This window comes from Hyperolius riggenbachi, chromosome 1 (genome assembly GCF_040937935.1).
Source record: "Hyperolius riggenbachi isolate aHypRig1 chromosome 1, aHypRig1.pri, whole genome shotgun sequence".
NCBI lineage: Eukaryota > Metazoa > Chordata > Amphibia > Anura > Hyperoliidae > Hyperolius > Hyperolius riggenbachi.
In genome coordinates, this window is record NC_090646.1 from 583,497,609 (window position 1) to 583,513,887 (window position 16,279).

At 44.0% G+C, this 16,279-nt stretch overlaps 1 protein-coding gene across 1 annotated transcript in view; it reads left to right on the forward strand.

The window, feature by feature from the left end:
- Window positions 1–14,641: 14,641 nt before the first annotated feature.
- The window catches only part of ANKRA2 (ankyrin repeat family A member 2), a 93,733-nt gene continuing 92,095 nt past the window's right edge, over window positions 14,642–16,279 (forward strand). Inside the window, exon 1 of the mRNA XM_068248401.1 lies at window positions 14,642–14,733. The gene's annotated coding sequence lies outside the window, so the exon portion shown is untranslated. The remainder of the gene's footprint in view (window positions 14,734–16,279) is intronic.

A 16,279-nucleotide genomic window follows, 5' to 3' on the forward strand; every position in this document is an offset into this window, starting at 1 on the left:
CGATATATGCACATCGCAAGCACTGCAGGGATTTACCACAGTGTTTTGCTGAATACCGGCTATCATCAAAGTGCAGAAACGCTTCCCACCAAAGGCACCCCAAGTGTGAACTGGCCCCGAGAGAACTTTAGTGGTGATTACAAATTGTTGCAACCTGAAGAGTAGAACTCAGGGGCATATTTAAAATGATTTAAATATACCCCCAAATTCTACTTATGGCCTCCTCCTCCCCTACAGCCATACCACTCCTCACCAAAAAGGTACAAAGCATAGAAGTGCAAACAAAACCAAAAAGCTGCAGGTCGACGATTGGCCTTTCCAGAAAATATCAATCGCACTAGTAAAGACCCAGAACTGTGATTTACATGTTCATTGCATTACATGTTCATTGCAGTGCTGTTGCTAATGGCAAGATTAAAACGACTCGATTTTTAGATCTAAATGTGTCTAGTGGAAAAGGGCCCTAATAAATTGTTCTCCTCTAAGATATTATATTTTTTTTTTTTTGCAAAGTACATGGCCGTAGGTCATTCAAAATTATATTATCAGCCCGTCTTATATTTGCCACAGGGCACCGGACCAAAAGTTAATCAAAATTAAATTATCAGCCCGTCGCGCTGTTACCAAAGGGCGCCGGGCCAAAAGAACTCGAAATTTTATTATCCAGTCGAGTTCCAAAAGCTATTCTAATGTGTTCTGGCTTACTGCAGCACTTTCTACTATCACAGTCTCTGTAATAAATCAATGTATCTTTCTCTTGTCAGACTTGTCAGCCTGTGTCTGGAAGGCTGCCAAGTTCTTCAGTGTTGTGGTTCTGTGATGCATCTCCCCCCTCCAGGCCCCTGTATGCACACTGCCTGTGTATTATTTAGATTAGGGCAGCTTCTCTCTTCTCTCTTATCTTTTACAAGCTGGATAAATCGTCCTCTGAGCTGGCTGGGCTTTCACATACTGAGGAATTACAGACAAGGGCAAAGCTGTTTGCAGGAAGAAAAAAGCAGCCTGAAACTTCAGTGCATGAGAACTGCATGGGGAAAGAAACACACAAATGATCTCTTGAGATTCAAAAGGAAGGGTCTATACAGCCTGCTTGTGTATGGATGTATTTGCTATGTGTGGACATACTGTACATCAACCTACTTCCTGTTTTGGTGGCCATTTTGTTTGTTTATAAACAAACTTTTTAAAACTGTTTTTAACCACTTTTAATGCGGCGAGGAGCGGCAAAATTGTGTCAGAGGGTAATAGGAGATGTCCCCTAACGCACTGGTATGTTTACTTTTGTGCGATTTAAACAATACAGATTCTCTTTAAAATTGAAATTATCAGCCCATTGCGCTCTTGCCACAGGGCGCCGGACCAAAAGATAACTCAAAATTTTATTGTCAGCCCGTTGCGCTCCTACCACAGGGCGCTGGACCAAAAGATAGCACCAAATTACATTATCAGCCCGTCGGGTCTTGCCACAGGGTGCCGGACTAAAAGGTAGCTCAAAATTACATCATCAGCCCGCTGCACAGTTGCCACAGGGCACCAGACCAAAAGGTTACTTAAAATTTAAATTATCAGCCCGTCGCGCTTCTTCCAAAGGGCGCCGGACCAAAAGATAACTCAAAAATGTATTATCAGCCCGTCACGCTCCAGTCACAGGGCGCCGGACCAAAAGGTTACTGAAAATAAATGATCAGCCCGTAGCATTTTACCAAAGGGCGAGGGACCAAAAGATAACTTAAAATGTTTTTACCAGCCCTTCGCGCTCCTACCACAGGGTGCTGGACCAAAAGGTAACGCAAAATTATATTATTAGCCCGTCACGCTCCTGTCTCAGGGCGCTGGACCAAAAGGTAAAAGAAAATTACATTATCAGACCACCACGCTCCTACCGCAGGGAGCTGGTCTCGTTTAGGGTGGTTAGATTTTTTTAGAGCAGATTGAGAGATGGGAGTGAGAGAAGTATAGGGGATGGCAGTTTGAAGAGGGATGCGGGAGATAGGTTGTAAAAATGGTTACTCCTCTTACACCCTCTAGTTAAAAGTAGGGAAACATACCGACCACCTGAAAAGGAATGAGGATCCAGTAGGTCCTCCTTAGGCCTGGTTCAACACTGGGATCGCAAAATGCAAATCGCAAGCGCCTAAGGAGTGTGACTGCATTTTTGCTGCTCGATTGTGGCTCCATTCTGCAGCGATTGTGTTTTTGATTCCCGTTCCAGAGAATGAGAATGGCATCCCAACTGCCAACAAAATGGTCCATGCAGTGCACCTTTGCGATATATGCACATCGCAAGCAATGCAGGGATTTACCACAGTGCTTTGCTGAATACCGGCTATCATCAAAGAGCAGAAACGCTTCCCACCAAAGGCACCCCAAGTGTGAACTGGCCCCGAGAGAACTTTAATGGTGATTACAAATTGTTGCAACCTGTTGCAACCTGAAGAGTAGAACTCAGGGGCATATTTAAAATGATTTAAGAAAAACCCCTAAATTCTACTTATGGCCTCCTCCTCCCCTACAACCATACCACTCCTCAACAAAAAGGTACAAAGCATAAAAGTGCAAACAAAACAAAAAAGCTGCAGGACGACGATTGGCCTTTCCAGAAAATATCAATCGCACTAGTAAAGACCCATAACTGCGATTTACATGTTCATCGCAGTGCTGTTGCTAACGGCAAAATTAGAACGATTTGATTTTTAGATCTAAACGTGTCTAGTGGAAAAGGGCCCTAATAAATTGTTCTCCTCTAAGATATTTCATTATATTTTTTTTTTCGCACAGTGCATTGGCGAAGGTAATTCAAAATTATATTATCAGCCCATCTTGAATTTGCCACAGGACCCCGGACCAAAAGTTAACCAAAATTAAATTATCAGCTCATCGCACTCTTACCAAAGGGGTCAGAACAAATGGTAACTAAAAATTTTATTATCAGCCTTTCGCGCTCCTAATACAGTGCGCCAGATCAAAAGATAGTTCAAAATTACATTATCAGCCCGTCGTGTCTTGCCACAGGGCGCCGGACCAAAAGTTAACTCAAAATTTAATTATCAGCCCGTTGCATGTTACCAAAGGGCGCTGGACAAAAAATAATCAGCCCGTTGTGCTCTTACCAAAGGGCACCGGAGCAAAAGAACTCAAAATTTTATTATCAGCCAGTCACACTCTTACCAAAGGGGTCGGACCAAAAAGTAGTTCAAAATAACATTATCAGCCCGTCGCGTCTTGCCACAGGTTGCCAGACCAAAAGGTAACTCAAAATTTAACTATCAGCCCATCGAGTCTTACCAAAGGGCGCTGGACCAAAAGATAACTCAAAATTTTATTGTCAGCCCGTCACGCTTCTACCACAGGGCACCGGACTAAAAGGTAGCTCAAAATTACATTTTCAGCCCGTCGCACAGTTGCCACAGTGCACCGGACCAAAATGTTACTCAAAATTGCATTATCAGCCCGTCACACTCTTCCAAAGGGCGCCAGACCAAATGATATCTCAAAAATGTATTATCAGCCCGTCGCACTCCTGTCACAAGGCACCGGACCAAAACGTTACTCAAAATTAAATTATCAGCCCGTAGCGTTTTACCAAAGGGCGCCGGACCAAAAGATAACTTTAAATTTTATTACGAGCCCTTCGCGCTCCTACCACAGGGCGCAGGAACAAAAGGAAACGCAAAATTATATTATCAGCCTGTCGCGCTCCTACCAAAGAGCACCGGACCAAAAGGTAGCTCAAAATTACATTATCAGCCCGTCGCGCACCTACCAAATGGCGCCGGACCAAAAGGTAAATCAGAATTGCATTATCAACTCATCGCGCTCCTGTCACAGGGCGCCGGACCAAAAGGTAAATTAAAATTACATTATCAGCTCGTTGCGTCTTAGGACGCGGGACCAAAAGATAAGACAAAATTATATTATCAGCCCGTCGCGCTCTTACCAAAGAGCACCGGACCAAAAGGTAGCTCAAAATTACATTATCAGCCCGTCGTACAGTTGCCACAGGGCACCGGACCAAAACGTAACTCAAAATTGAAATTATTAGCCCGCCGTGCTCTTACCTAAGGGCGCCGGACCGAAAGATAACTCAAAATGTGATTATCATCCCGTCGCACTCCTACCATAGGACATTTTTCCGCATAAGGGCATAAGTGTCCGCATACGAATTTTCTTGCGGATTATTGCTGACATTTTTCCGCATAAGGGCATAAGCGTACGCTTACAGAGAATTTTTCTTGCGTATTATTGTGGACATTTTTCCGCATAAAGGCATAAGTGTCCGCATAGAATGAATTTCCTTAATGCTCTAAGGGACAGATTTCCCGGTGCCGGGCTAGACTGGTGGGGATATATTCAAATCAGGCACTTTCTACAACATGTGGGAATAGCTAATACAATTAGAGGCTCTACAGAGTTTGAATCCCTATGACAAACCACTGGACCAATGCGTAACACCCTATCAATCATATATGACTTGCTCTCAGACCAAACAGTTGACTCTATCCACTACTTTTCTGCCTGGGAGAGAGAGCTTGGATTGTCCTTTTCTAAGGCACAGAGATCCAAAATGTGCATTTACGCACACAAAACTTCAACTGCCTCTCGCATTCAAGAAATTAATTACAAAATACTGACAAGGTGGTACCTAACTCCGTTGAAATTATCCCAAATCTATCCAGATAGGGACTCTAATTGCGGGAAATGCAACGGCACTATAGGCTCCCTCCTCGCTGTCCCTCCTACACATACTGTGGGAATGCCCCCTTTTAGCTTCCTTCTGGCAGACAGTGGAGAAATTAATTAAGGAAACAACTAATAGGGAAACGCCATTTACACCCCAATTTTATCTCCTTAATCTAAATAATTGGAGAATAAAATCATAGAAGGGCTCAGTGGTGAGGCATATCCTAAACGCAGCTAGAACTCTGATTGTAAGGAAATGGGGAACTAGCAGGATACCCATAGTATCAGATCTAATCAAGGAATTAGACTTGGTATACGATCTTGAGAACACTGTATATTCCATCCAGGGAAGGTCTGAAAAATTTAACAAAATATGGAGAATCTGGTTGGTATATAGGTACTCTGATGATCTCAAACAAATACTTGCAGTGGAACACTAGACAATGTGTAATTAACACATTATGTTGATCAACTATACTTACCATCCCTTGCCTGATATCTGTGTATACTTACAGTGAACCTCTAGACCCATAGTTCTTGGTTAATGTTAATGTTTACTTTGACTTTATAAGAAAAAATATTTTGGGTCAACTTATGGCATTTTATAATAGCTACCCATCACTTGGAAATAATTAATAACCAACCTTTTAGTCAAATGGACATTTGCTACTGTTGGCATATATAGACGAGACTTAATGTCATCATGTCCCTTTATGCAATGTTTGACTTTCAAGTCTACAGGAACTGATACTACCATACTAATATATTTACAAGGAGTGCAGAATTATTAGGCAAATGAGTATTTTGACCACATCATCCTCTTTATGCATGTTGTCTTACTCCAAGCTGTATAGGCTTGAAAGCCTACTACCAATTAAGCATTTTAGGTGATGTACATCTCTGTAATGAGAAGGGGTGTGGTCTAATGACATCAACACCCTATATCAGGTGTGCATAATTATTAGGCAACTTCCTTTCCTTTGGCAAAATGGGTCAAAAGAAGGACTTGACAGGCTCAGAAAAGTCAAAAATAGTGAGATATCTTGAAGAGGGATGCAGCACTCTTAAAATTGCAAAGCTTCTGAAGCGTGATCATCGAACAATCAAGTGTTTCATTCAAAATAGTCAACAGGGTCGCAAGAAGCGTGTGGAAAAACCAAGGCGCAAAATAACTGCCCATGAACTGAGAAAAGTCAACGTGCAGCTGCCATGATGCCACTTGCCACCAGTTTGGCCATATTTCAGAGCTGCAACATCGCTGGAGTGCCCAAAAGCACAAGGTGTGCAATACTCAGAGACATGGCCAAGGTAAGAAAGGCTGAAAGACGACCACCAATGAACAAGACTCACAAGCTGAAACGTCAAGACTGGGCCAAGAAATATCTCAAGACTGATTTTTCTAAGGTTTTATGGACTGATGAAATGAGAGTGAGTCTTGATGGGCCAGATGGATGGGCCCGTGGCTGGATTGGTAAAGGGCAGAGAGCTCCAGTCCGACTCAGATGCCAGCAAGGTGGAGGTGGAGTACTGGTTTGGGCTGGTATCATCAAAGATGAGCTTGTGGGGCCTTTTCGGGTTGAGGATGAAGTCAAGCTCAACTCCCAGTCCTACTGCCAGTTTCTGGAAGACGCATTCTTCAAGCAGTGGTACAGGAAGAAGTCTGCACCCTTCAAGAAAAACATGATTTTCATGCAGGACAATGCTCCATCACACGCGTCCAAGTACTCCACAGCGTGGCTGGCAAGAAAGGGTATAAAAGAAGAAAAACTAATGACATGGCCTCCTTGTTCACCTGATCTGAACACCATTGAGAACCTGTGGTCCATCATAAAATGTAAGATTTACAAGGAGGGAAAACAGTACACCTCTCTGAACAGTGTCTGGGAGGCTGTGGTTGCTGCTGCACGCAATGTTGATGGTAAACAGATCAAAACACTGACAGAATCCATGGATGGCAGGCTTTTGAGTGTCCTTGCAAAGAAAGGTGGCTATATTGGTCACTGATTTGTTTTTATTTTTGAATGTCAGAAATGTATATTTGTGAATGTTGAGATGTTATATTGGTTTCACTGGTAAAAATAAATAATTGAAATGGGTATATATTTGTTTTTTGTTAAGTTGCCTAATAATTATGCACAGTAATAGTCACCTGCACACACAGATATCCCCCTAAAATAGATAAAACTAAAAACAAACTAAAAACGACTTTGAAAAATATTCAGCTTTGATATTAATGAGTTTTTTGGGTTCATTGAGAACATGGTTGTTGTTCAATAATAAAATTATTCCTCAAAAATACAACTTGCCTAATAATTCTGCACTCCCTGTTATGCCAAGATGTATCTGACTGTCTGATACTGTCATCTATATTGCTGTGTCCAAATAGCAATTTGTATTTGTACTGTCTACCTTGATATTTCCAAATTGTTTACCTGTTGGCTGAAATAAAGTATTTGAAAAAAAAAAGAATGAATTTCCATGCAGAATATTGCTGACATTTTTCCGCATAAGGGCATAAGTGTCCGCATACAATGAATTCCCATGTGAATTATTGCGGACATTTTTCCGCATAAGCGTCCGCATACAATTTGCGATGCTGGTTGAAAACGCATATATTTCTGAAGATTTTAGCGAAAATTCGCCGAATTCGAAAATGGAATTTTCGCAAGCATCACTGCTCAAAATTACATTATGAGCCCTTTGCGATCCTACCAAAGGGTGCCAGACCAAAAGGTAAATCAAAATTACATTGTCAGCCCATCATGACCCTACTGTAGGGCGCTGGTCTCGTTCAGGGTGGGTAGACTCTTTTAGGGCGGATTGAGGGGTGGGAATGAGAGAGGTATAGGGGATGGCAGTTTGAAGAGGGATGAGGGGGATAGGTTGTAAAAATGGTTACTCCTCTTACACCCTCTAGTTAAAAGTACAGAAACATACCGACCACCTGAGAAGGAATGAGGATCCAGTAGGTCCTCTTTAGGCCTGGTTCAACCCTGGGATCGCAAAATGCAAATCGCAAACAGCTATGGAATGTGATGGCATTTTTGCTGCTCGATTGTGGCTCCATTCTGCAGCGATTGTGTTTTTGATTTCCGTTCCAGCAAATGAGAATAGCCTCCCAACTGCCAACAAAATGTTGCATGCAGTGCACCTTTGCGATATATGCACATCACAAGCACTGCAGGGATTTACCACAGTACTTTGCAGAATACCGGCTATCAGCAAAAAACAGAAACACTTCCCACCAAAGGCACCCCAAGCGTGAACTGGCCCTAGAGAGAATTTGAGTGGTGATTACAAATTGTTGCAACCTGAAGAGTAGAACTCAGAGGCATATTTAAAATGATTAAAATATACCCCCAAATTCTACTTATGGCCTCCTCCTCCCCTACAGCCATACCAACTTAGAGGGACTTAGGAGGACAAAAGAGGCAGGAAAAGCAAGGCTTCCGAGGGAAGCGGTCACTTTTTCTGCTGGGGAGAGGAATCAATGATTGGGCACCATGGCCCAATTCATTGATTCCTGGACTAACGATCCGGAGCTGGGAGCATGCGGGAGCGCACATGGCCTTCTAGACGTAGCCTCTACGTCCAGAAGGCTTAAATGGCTAGATATGCCACCTAAGTATGGGCTCCCCCTCCTCTACAGCCACGCCAATCCTCACCAATCGTGGCAACCTGCAGTATACCATTCCGGGGTATACTTAAAATGATTTAAACATGCCACTTAAGTATGGCCTCCTCCTCCCCTACAGCCATTCCAATCCTCACCAATCATGACAACCAGCAGATTACCACTCCAGGGCATATTTAAAGAAATGATTTAAAAATGCCACCTAAATATGGCCTCCTCCTCCCCTACAGCCATGCCAATCCTTACCAATCATGGCAACCTGCAGAGTACACCTCCTGGCCATATTTGAAATGATTTCAACATGCCCCCTAAGTATGGCCTCCTTCTCCCCTACAGCAATCCCTATCCTCGCCAAACATAGCAACCTGCAGAGCACAACTCCGGGGTATATTTCAAATGATTTAAATATGCCGCCTAAGTATGGCCTCCTCCTTCCCTACAGCCATGCCAATCCTCGCCAATTGTGGCAACCTGCAGAGTACAACTCCGGAACATATTTAAAATGATTCAAATATGCCACCTTAGTAAGGCCTTTTACTTCCCTACAGCCATGCCAATCCTCAACAATTGTGGCAACCTGCAGAGTACAACTCCGAGGCATATTTAAAATGATTCAAATATGCCACCTTAGTAAGGCCTTTTACTTCCCTACAGCCATGCCAATCCTCAACAATTGTGGCAACCTGCAGAGTACCACTCTGGGGAATATTTAAAAAAAATGATTTAAATATGCTGCCTAAGTATGGCCCAAGGCCGTTCTGGACTTTTTTCCACCTGCGGCAAATATGTGAGGATGTGTCCCCAAAGAAAAAAAATTATCTCTCCAATGAAATGATGCACAAAATCTTGAAACTGTCTGGCCCTGGACTGTGCCTCATGTTGGATCCACACCAAACAATTTTTAGAATTTACGTACAGCTCAAATGTCTACCTGTGTCCTGACGCCAAGCATGTGGCTCCTGCTTCCTCCTGCCAGCCGCTCCATCGCCAGGCACCGCTACAGGACCCTCCAATCTTCTGCTGGCTGCTCCATTACCAAGCATGACTGTAGGACCCCTCTGGCTTCGATCTTCTGCCATCCCTGGTCTTGTTCCTGGCTCCTGCTGCTACATCGTGCTTCCTACCACCGCTCCTGTATAGCCACTCTCAGGATCTTTTTCTGGTTCCCCTCAGTTGCTCCGACAATCCTCTCTGATCTCCTCCTCGTTTCCGCTGCAACTTCATCGCCAGACACCGCTGTCGGACCTCTGATCTCTGTTGGCCATTATATCACGAGGCACTGCTACAGGACCCTCGATCTTCTGCCATCCCCGCTATCATGTCCAGGTGGCCGTGATGTCCAGAAAGGTGGCAGTATGGCAGGCAGCGGCAAGCCAGACACACTCTTCACTACCTGTTTTTGCCTAGCACCGCCCCCACACTTCCGCCACCTGAGTAAGCTACATCACCCCGTATCATTGGCAGGGCAGCCCTGCTGGGGCATATTTCAAACTATTTACATATGCCGCCTAAGTATGGCCTCCTCCTCCTCCCCTACAGCCAAGCCAATCCTCGCCAGGCGTGGAAACCAGCAGAGTACCCACTTTGGGGCATATTTAAAATGATTTAAATATGCCGCCTAAGTATGGCCTCCTCCTCCCCTACAGGCATTCCAATCCTCGCCAATCATGGCAACCTGCAGAGTATGCCACCTAAGTATGGCCTCCTCCTACCCTACAACCATGCCAATCCTTGCCAAACATAGCAACCCGCAGAGTCCCACTCCAGGGCATATTTAAATTGATTTAAATATGCCGCCTAAGTATGGCCTCCTCCTCCCCTACAGCCATGACAATCCACGCCAAACATAGCAACCTGCAGAGTACAACTCCGGGGCATATTTAAAATTATTTCAATATGCCGCCTAAGTATGGCCTCCATGTCAATCCTTGCCAATTGTGGCAACCTGCAGAGTACCACTCCGCGGCATATTTAAAAAGATGATTTAAATATGCCGCCTAAGTATGGCCTCCTCCTCCCCTGCAGACATGCCAATCCTCGTCAATCATGGCAACCTGCAGAGAACCACTCCAGGGCATACTTTCAAAAATGATTTAAATATGCCGCCTAAGTATAACCTCTTCCTCCCCTACAGCCATGCCAATCTTCAGCAATTGTGGCAACTTGAAGAGTTCCACTCCGGTGCATACTTATTTTTTTATAAATATGCCACCTAAGTATGGCCTCCTCCTCCCCTAAAGCCATGCCAATCCTCACCAATAATGGCAACCTGCAGAGCACCTCTCCGAGGAATATTTAAAATTATTTAAATATGCCACCTAAGTATGGCCTCCTCCTCCCCTACAGCCATGCCAATCCTCGCCAATCATGGCAATCTGCAGAGTATCACTCAGGGGAGTCTTTAAAATGATTTAAATATGCCGCCTAAGTATGGCCTCCTCCTCCCCTACAGCCATGCCAATCCTCACCAATCATAGCAACCTGCAGAGTACCACTCAGGGGCATATTTAAAAAAAAAGGATTGAAATATGCTGCCTAAGTATAACCTCTTCCTCCCCTACAGCCTTGCCAATCTTCAGCAATTGTGGCAACCTGCAGAGTTCCACTCCGGGGCATATTTAAATTTTTTAAAATATGCCACCTAAGTATGGCCTCCTTCTCCCCTACAGCCATGCCAATCCTCACCGATTGTGGCAAACTGCAGAACACCACTCTGGGGCATATTTAAAATTATTTAAATATGCCACCTAAGTAATGAATCCTCCTCCCCTATAGCCATGCCAATCCTCACCACTAATGGCAATCTGCAGAGTATCACTCAGGGGAGTCATTAAAATGATTTAAATATGTTGCTAAAGTATGGCCTCCTCCTCCCCTACAGCCATGCCAATCCTCGCCAATCGTGGCAACCTGCAGAGTACCACTCTATGGTATATTTAAAATGATTCAAATTTGCCACCTTAGTAAGGCCTTTTACTTCCTTACAGCCATGCCAATCCTCGACAATCGTGGCAACCTGCAGAGTACCACTCCGGGGCATATTTAAAGAAATGATTTAAATATGCCGCCTAAGTATGGCCTCCTCCTCCCCACAGCCATGCCAATTGTCACCAAATGTGGCAACCTGCAGAGTACTCCTCTGGGGCATATTTAAAATTATTTAAATATGCCACCTAAGTATGGCCTCCTCCTCCCCTACAGCCATGCCAATCGTGGCAACCTGCAGAGTACTACTCTGGGGCATACTTAAAATGATTTAAATATGCCGCCTAAGTATGGCCTCCTCCTCCCTTACAGCCATTCCAATCCTTGCCAATCGTGGCAACCTGCAGAGTACCACTCTGGGGCGCATTTAAAAAAAGGATTTTTTTTATGTGGCGACTATTGTGACTCGTGAGGCGGGGAGTGGTTATGCAAATTAGCCACTGTGGTGCAGGGAGGGGTTATGCAAATTTGCTACTGTGACACGTGAGGATGCCAGGGGTTATGCATATTAGCTATTGTGACGCACGAGGCGGGGAGGTGTAATGCAAATGACTACTACTGTGACGCGGGAAGGGGTTATGCAAATTAGCTATTGTGACACACACGCACACATACATACATAATACATATATATATATATATATATATACACATATATACATACACACACATACATATATACATACAGTATATATGTAATTTGTATTTACAAGTATCTTCTTCAGCCACTGCTGGCCACAAGGAGGAACTACGGTTGCAATCACTTCAGTGACGGCCTCAATTACCTTTAGGCTGTATGAGGCTGGGAAAACTGCTTCCATCTCCTCCTCTCCCGCCGATCTATCTGCAAGGGGGAGGTAGGAGGGGAGTATCTTATAAAATGTGGTGGCTATTGCAACGTGCGAGGCGGGGAGAGGTTATGCAAATTGCAAATTAGCTACTGTGACACGTGAGGTGGGGAGGGGTTATGCAAATGAGCTATTGTTACACACGATGCGGGCAGGGGTTATGCAAAATAGTTATCGTGACATATACATATATATATATATATATATATATATATATATATATACATACATATACATATACACACACATACATTATAGTCTATATAAGAGTAATTCAGATTCACAAGAATCTTTTAATCTTCTTCAGTAACTGCCGTCCACGACTCCTCCTCTCCCTCCCATCTATCTGCGAGGGGGGAGGTAGGAGGGGAGGATTTTATAGAATATGGCGGCTATTGTCATGCGCGAGGCGGGGAGGGTTTATGCAAATCAGCTACTGTGACGTGCGAGGTGGGGAGAGGTTATGCAAATTAGCTATTGTGACACCGCGCTGTGCCGCTGAAGACATGTGCATTGAAATGTAACCACGCCCCCTATTTTTACCATCTGCAAGCCATAGCAGCGTCAAATTTGCTACTGTGACACGCGGGGAGGGGTTATGCAAAATAGCTATTGTGATATATATATATATATATATATATATATATATACACACACACACACTTTTGTGACATAGCTATATACAAACATATAATTTATATAGATTATATATATATATATATATATATATATATATATATATATATATATACATACACACACACACTATTGTTACATATCTCTATCCATATATATATATATATATATATATATATATACACACACCCGAACATTATAGTCTATATAAGAGTAAAATATATTCACAAGAATCTTCTAATCTTCAGTAATTGCCGACCACAAGGGGGAGCTCCGGGTTCAATTACTTCAGAGGCAGCCCCCTTCTACTTTGGCTGTAGGAAAGCTGTCATCTGCCACTCCTCCTCTCCCTCCGATCTGTCTGCTAGGGGGAGGTAGGAGGGGAGGATTTTATTCAGTGTGGAAGCTATTGTGATGCGTGAAGCTGGGAGGGGCTATGCAAATTATCTACTGTGACACACGAGGCAGGGAAGGGTTATGCAAATCAGCTACTGTGACGTGAGAGGTCGTGAAGGAGTTATGCAAATTAGGTACAGTGATGCGCAAGGTGGGGAGGGGTTATGCAATCTAGCTACTGTGATGCGCGAGGTCGAGGGGTTATGCAAATTAGCTATTGTGATGCACGATGTGGGGGGGTTATGCAAATTAGCTTTTATGACAAATATATTTATTACCGGTATATATACACACACATTGTAGTCTGTATAAGAGTAATTTATATTCACAAGAATCTTCGAATCTTCTTCAGCCACTGCCGGCCACAAGGGGGAGCTCCGGGTGCAATTACTTCAGAGACAGCCCCTCTTCTAGTTTGGCTGTAGGAAAGTTTCTGCCTGCGACTCCTCCTCTCCCTCCAATTTATCTGCGAGGTGGAGGCTATTGCTGGGAGGGGCTATGCAAATTATCTACTGTGACGCGCGAGGTGGGGAGGGGTATAAAAAACAGCTACTGCGATGCGCGAGGTGGGGGGTATGCAAATTAGCTACTTTGATGCGCGAGGCAGGGAGGCGTTATGCAAATTAGCTACTGTGATGCGCGAGGCCGGGGAGGGGACGCGTGATGCGGGGAGGGGTTGTGCAAATTAGCTATTGTGACATATCTATACAAACATATATGTATATATATATATATATATATAGTGTAAAATAGCTATATAAATGTATATAGATATGTCATAAAAGTGTATATATATATATATATATATATATATATATATATATATATTTACTAAAAATGTACACACGATTGTTACACACACACATACATATATATATACATACATTATAGTCTATACAAGAGTAATTATATTCACAATAATCTTCTAATCTTCTTCAGCCACTGCCGGCCACAAGGGGGAGCTCCGGGTGCAATTACTTCAGAGACGGGCTCTTCTAGCTCGGTTGTAGGAAAGCAGCTGTCTGCGACTCCTCCTCTCCGTCTGATCTGTCTGCGAGGCGGAGGTAGGAGGGGAGGATTTTATACAGTGTGGAGGCGCGAGACGTGGAGGGGCTATGCAAATTATCTACTGTGATACGCGAGGTGTCGGGGAGGGGTTATGCAAATTAACTATTGTGACGCTCGATGTGGGGAGGGGTTATGCAAAATAGCTGTTGTTACACACATATATATATATATATATATATATATATATATATATATATATATATATATATATATATATATATAAAATAGCATGGGAGCGAATCATGTACGGGGATTGGCAAACAATCTGAATTCTCTTGCACGCACGCTCTAGTTCTTCTAACCAAAAACATGGCCGTCTCGCCCATTGCAGGGACAGTATCGTGCGGCGCTGGTCACATGGTGCTGCGTCACTCCTCTTAGCTTCCATCTTCCCCCTCGCGTGTGTGCGCGCCCGGTGCCGCGGCTTCCTGGAGGGCTTTCAGCACGCTAATCTGTCCATACAGGAATGCCTACTGGCTGCGGAAGGTGAGGCGGGAGCGGTTCTGCAGGGAGGATACTGGTTGGCAGCTGCTCTGCGCTCGTATCTCCGCTGCAGTCAGGCGGCCTGGCGTCTATTCTCCGCGTGTGTCGCCCGCCGGACTGACCAGTATCAGCTCTGCAGCCTGTGTGCGTGTTCTGCAGCTGGTGCCTGCTCGGGGAGTCCATAGCGTGGGGCGCAGCCTGCTCATACTGCCTGGCTACATATACCTCACAGCTAACTACTCTGCTGCATCCCACTTGTGTGCTGCTGCTTTCACTATTGTTACTGATTGCCTAAGCTACCCTATCCTTCTACCGATGCCTAACTCTAACCTACCCTATTCTGTGCCTGAATATACCCATCCCGAGCCTAAACTACTCTGTGTGGTTGAAACTGCACGCCACCCATCCCATGCCTCTCCTATTCTGTGCATAAAATTACCCTCCACTCCTCCCGTGCCTAACTCTAAATTTACCCTATTCTGTGCATAAAACTACCCTCCACCCCTCCCGTGTCTAAATCTACCCTATTCTGTGCCTAAAACTACCCTCCACTCCTGTGCCTAACTGTAAATCTACCCAATTCTGTGCCTAAAACTACCCTCCACACATCCACTGCCTAACGCTGACCTTCCCTCTGCTTTTCTGAGGGAAACCAAAAAAATGCAAAATTGTCCTCCAATTTATGCAATTTCCTGTAAAGATAGATGGGTCAAATTGAATATTTCTGATCGAGTTTTCCCATTACTTGTATACAAATCGATGGGAGATCAGATCAGACCTGTCGGGGAAAAAAAATGGTTCAACCTGTCTTATGGTTAACTGCATGGTGTGTACCATTAGGCACAAAAAGGGGGAAGATTAGTGTCAGGCACCAGAAGTGATAGATTAGTTAGGCATTAGGAGGGGCGTTAGTCTTAGGCACTGGTAGAGTGGTAGTGTGAAAGTAGGAGATGTAAGAGTTTAATGTATGTTGGTTTGTCGATGTAGGATGATTCGACAAACAGAAATATTGTGGAAATGTAGGTTACTATGACTATGTATTCTGTTTTGTTGGAGCATTGGGAATGTTCACTGGCTTTTCAGTCTGTTACGTAGTTTTCAGCTGTAACATGCCTCTAGAGTTGTATAGGTGCCCACTAATGATGCAATCATTTTCTGTCCAATCTTAGCAGATCTATGTAGTTGAAGACTAAACTGAGCGACTATTCTTTGTGTATCCCCACTAGCGCGAATGCAAAATGGACGCTGGTTAGCGGATGCGCTCCATCCATTTTGCAACTGTTCCATGTCCGCCCGCTGTCCGAATTGATCGCCCGCTTACCTGCCTCACCACTGCTTGGTCCCTTTTTGTAATCAGCCTGAAGCTCTCCATAGGCTGCATTAGTCCAATTCTCCCTAGCAACAGGGAAAATCTTCAATGGTTCACCATGAACCATTGAGAATTACACAGGTCTGCGACTTAAAAGCAGATTGAATATTTTCATCAAGTTTCCATGCATTTTGGTGTGCCGAAAAAAAAATTTGAAAAAAACTAGACTTGCCACAAAAT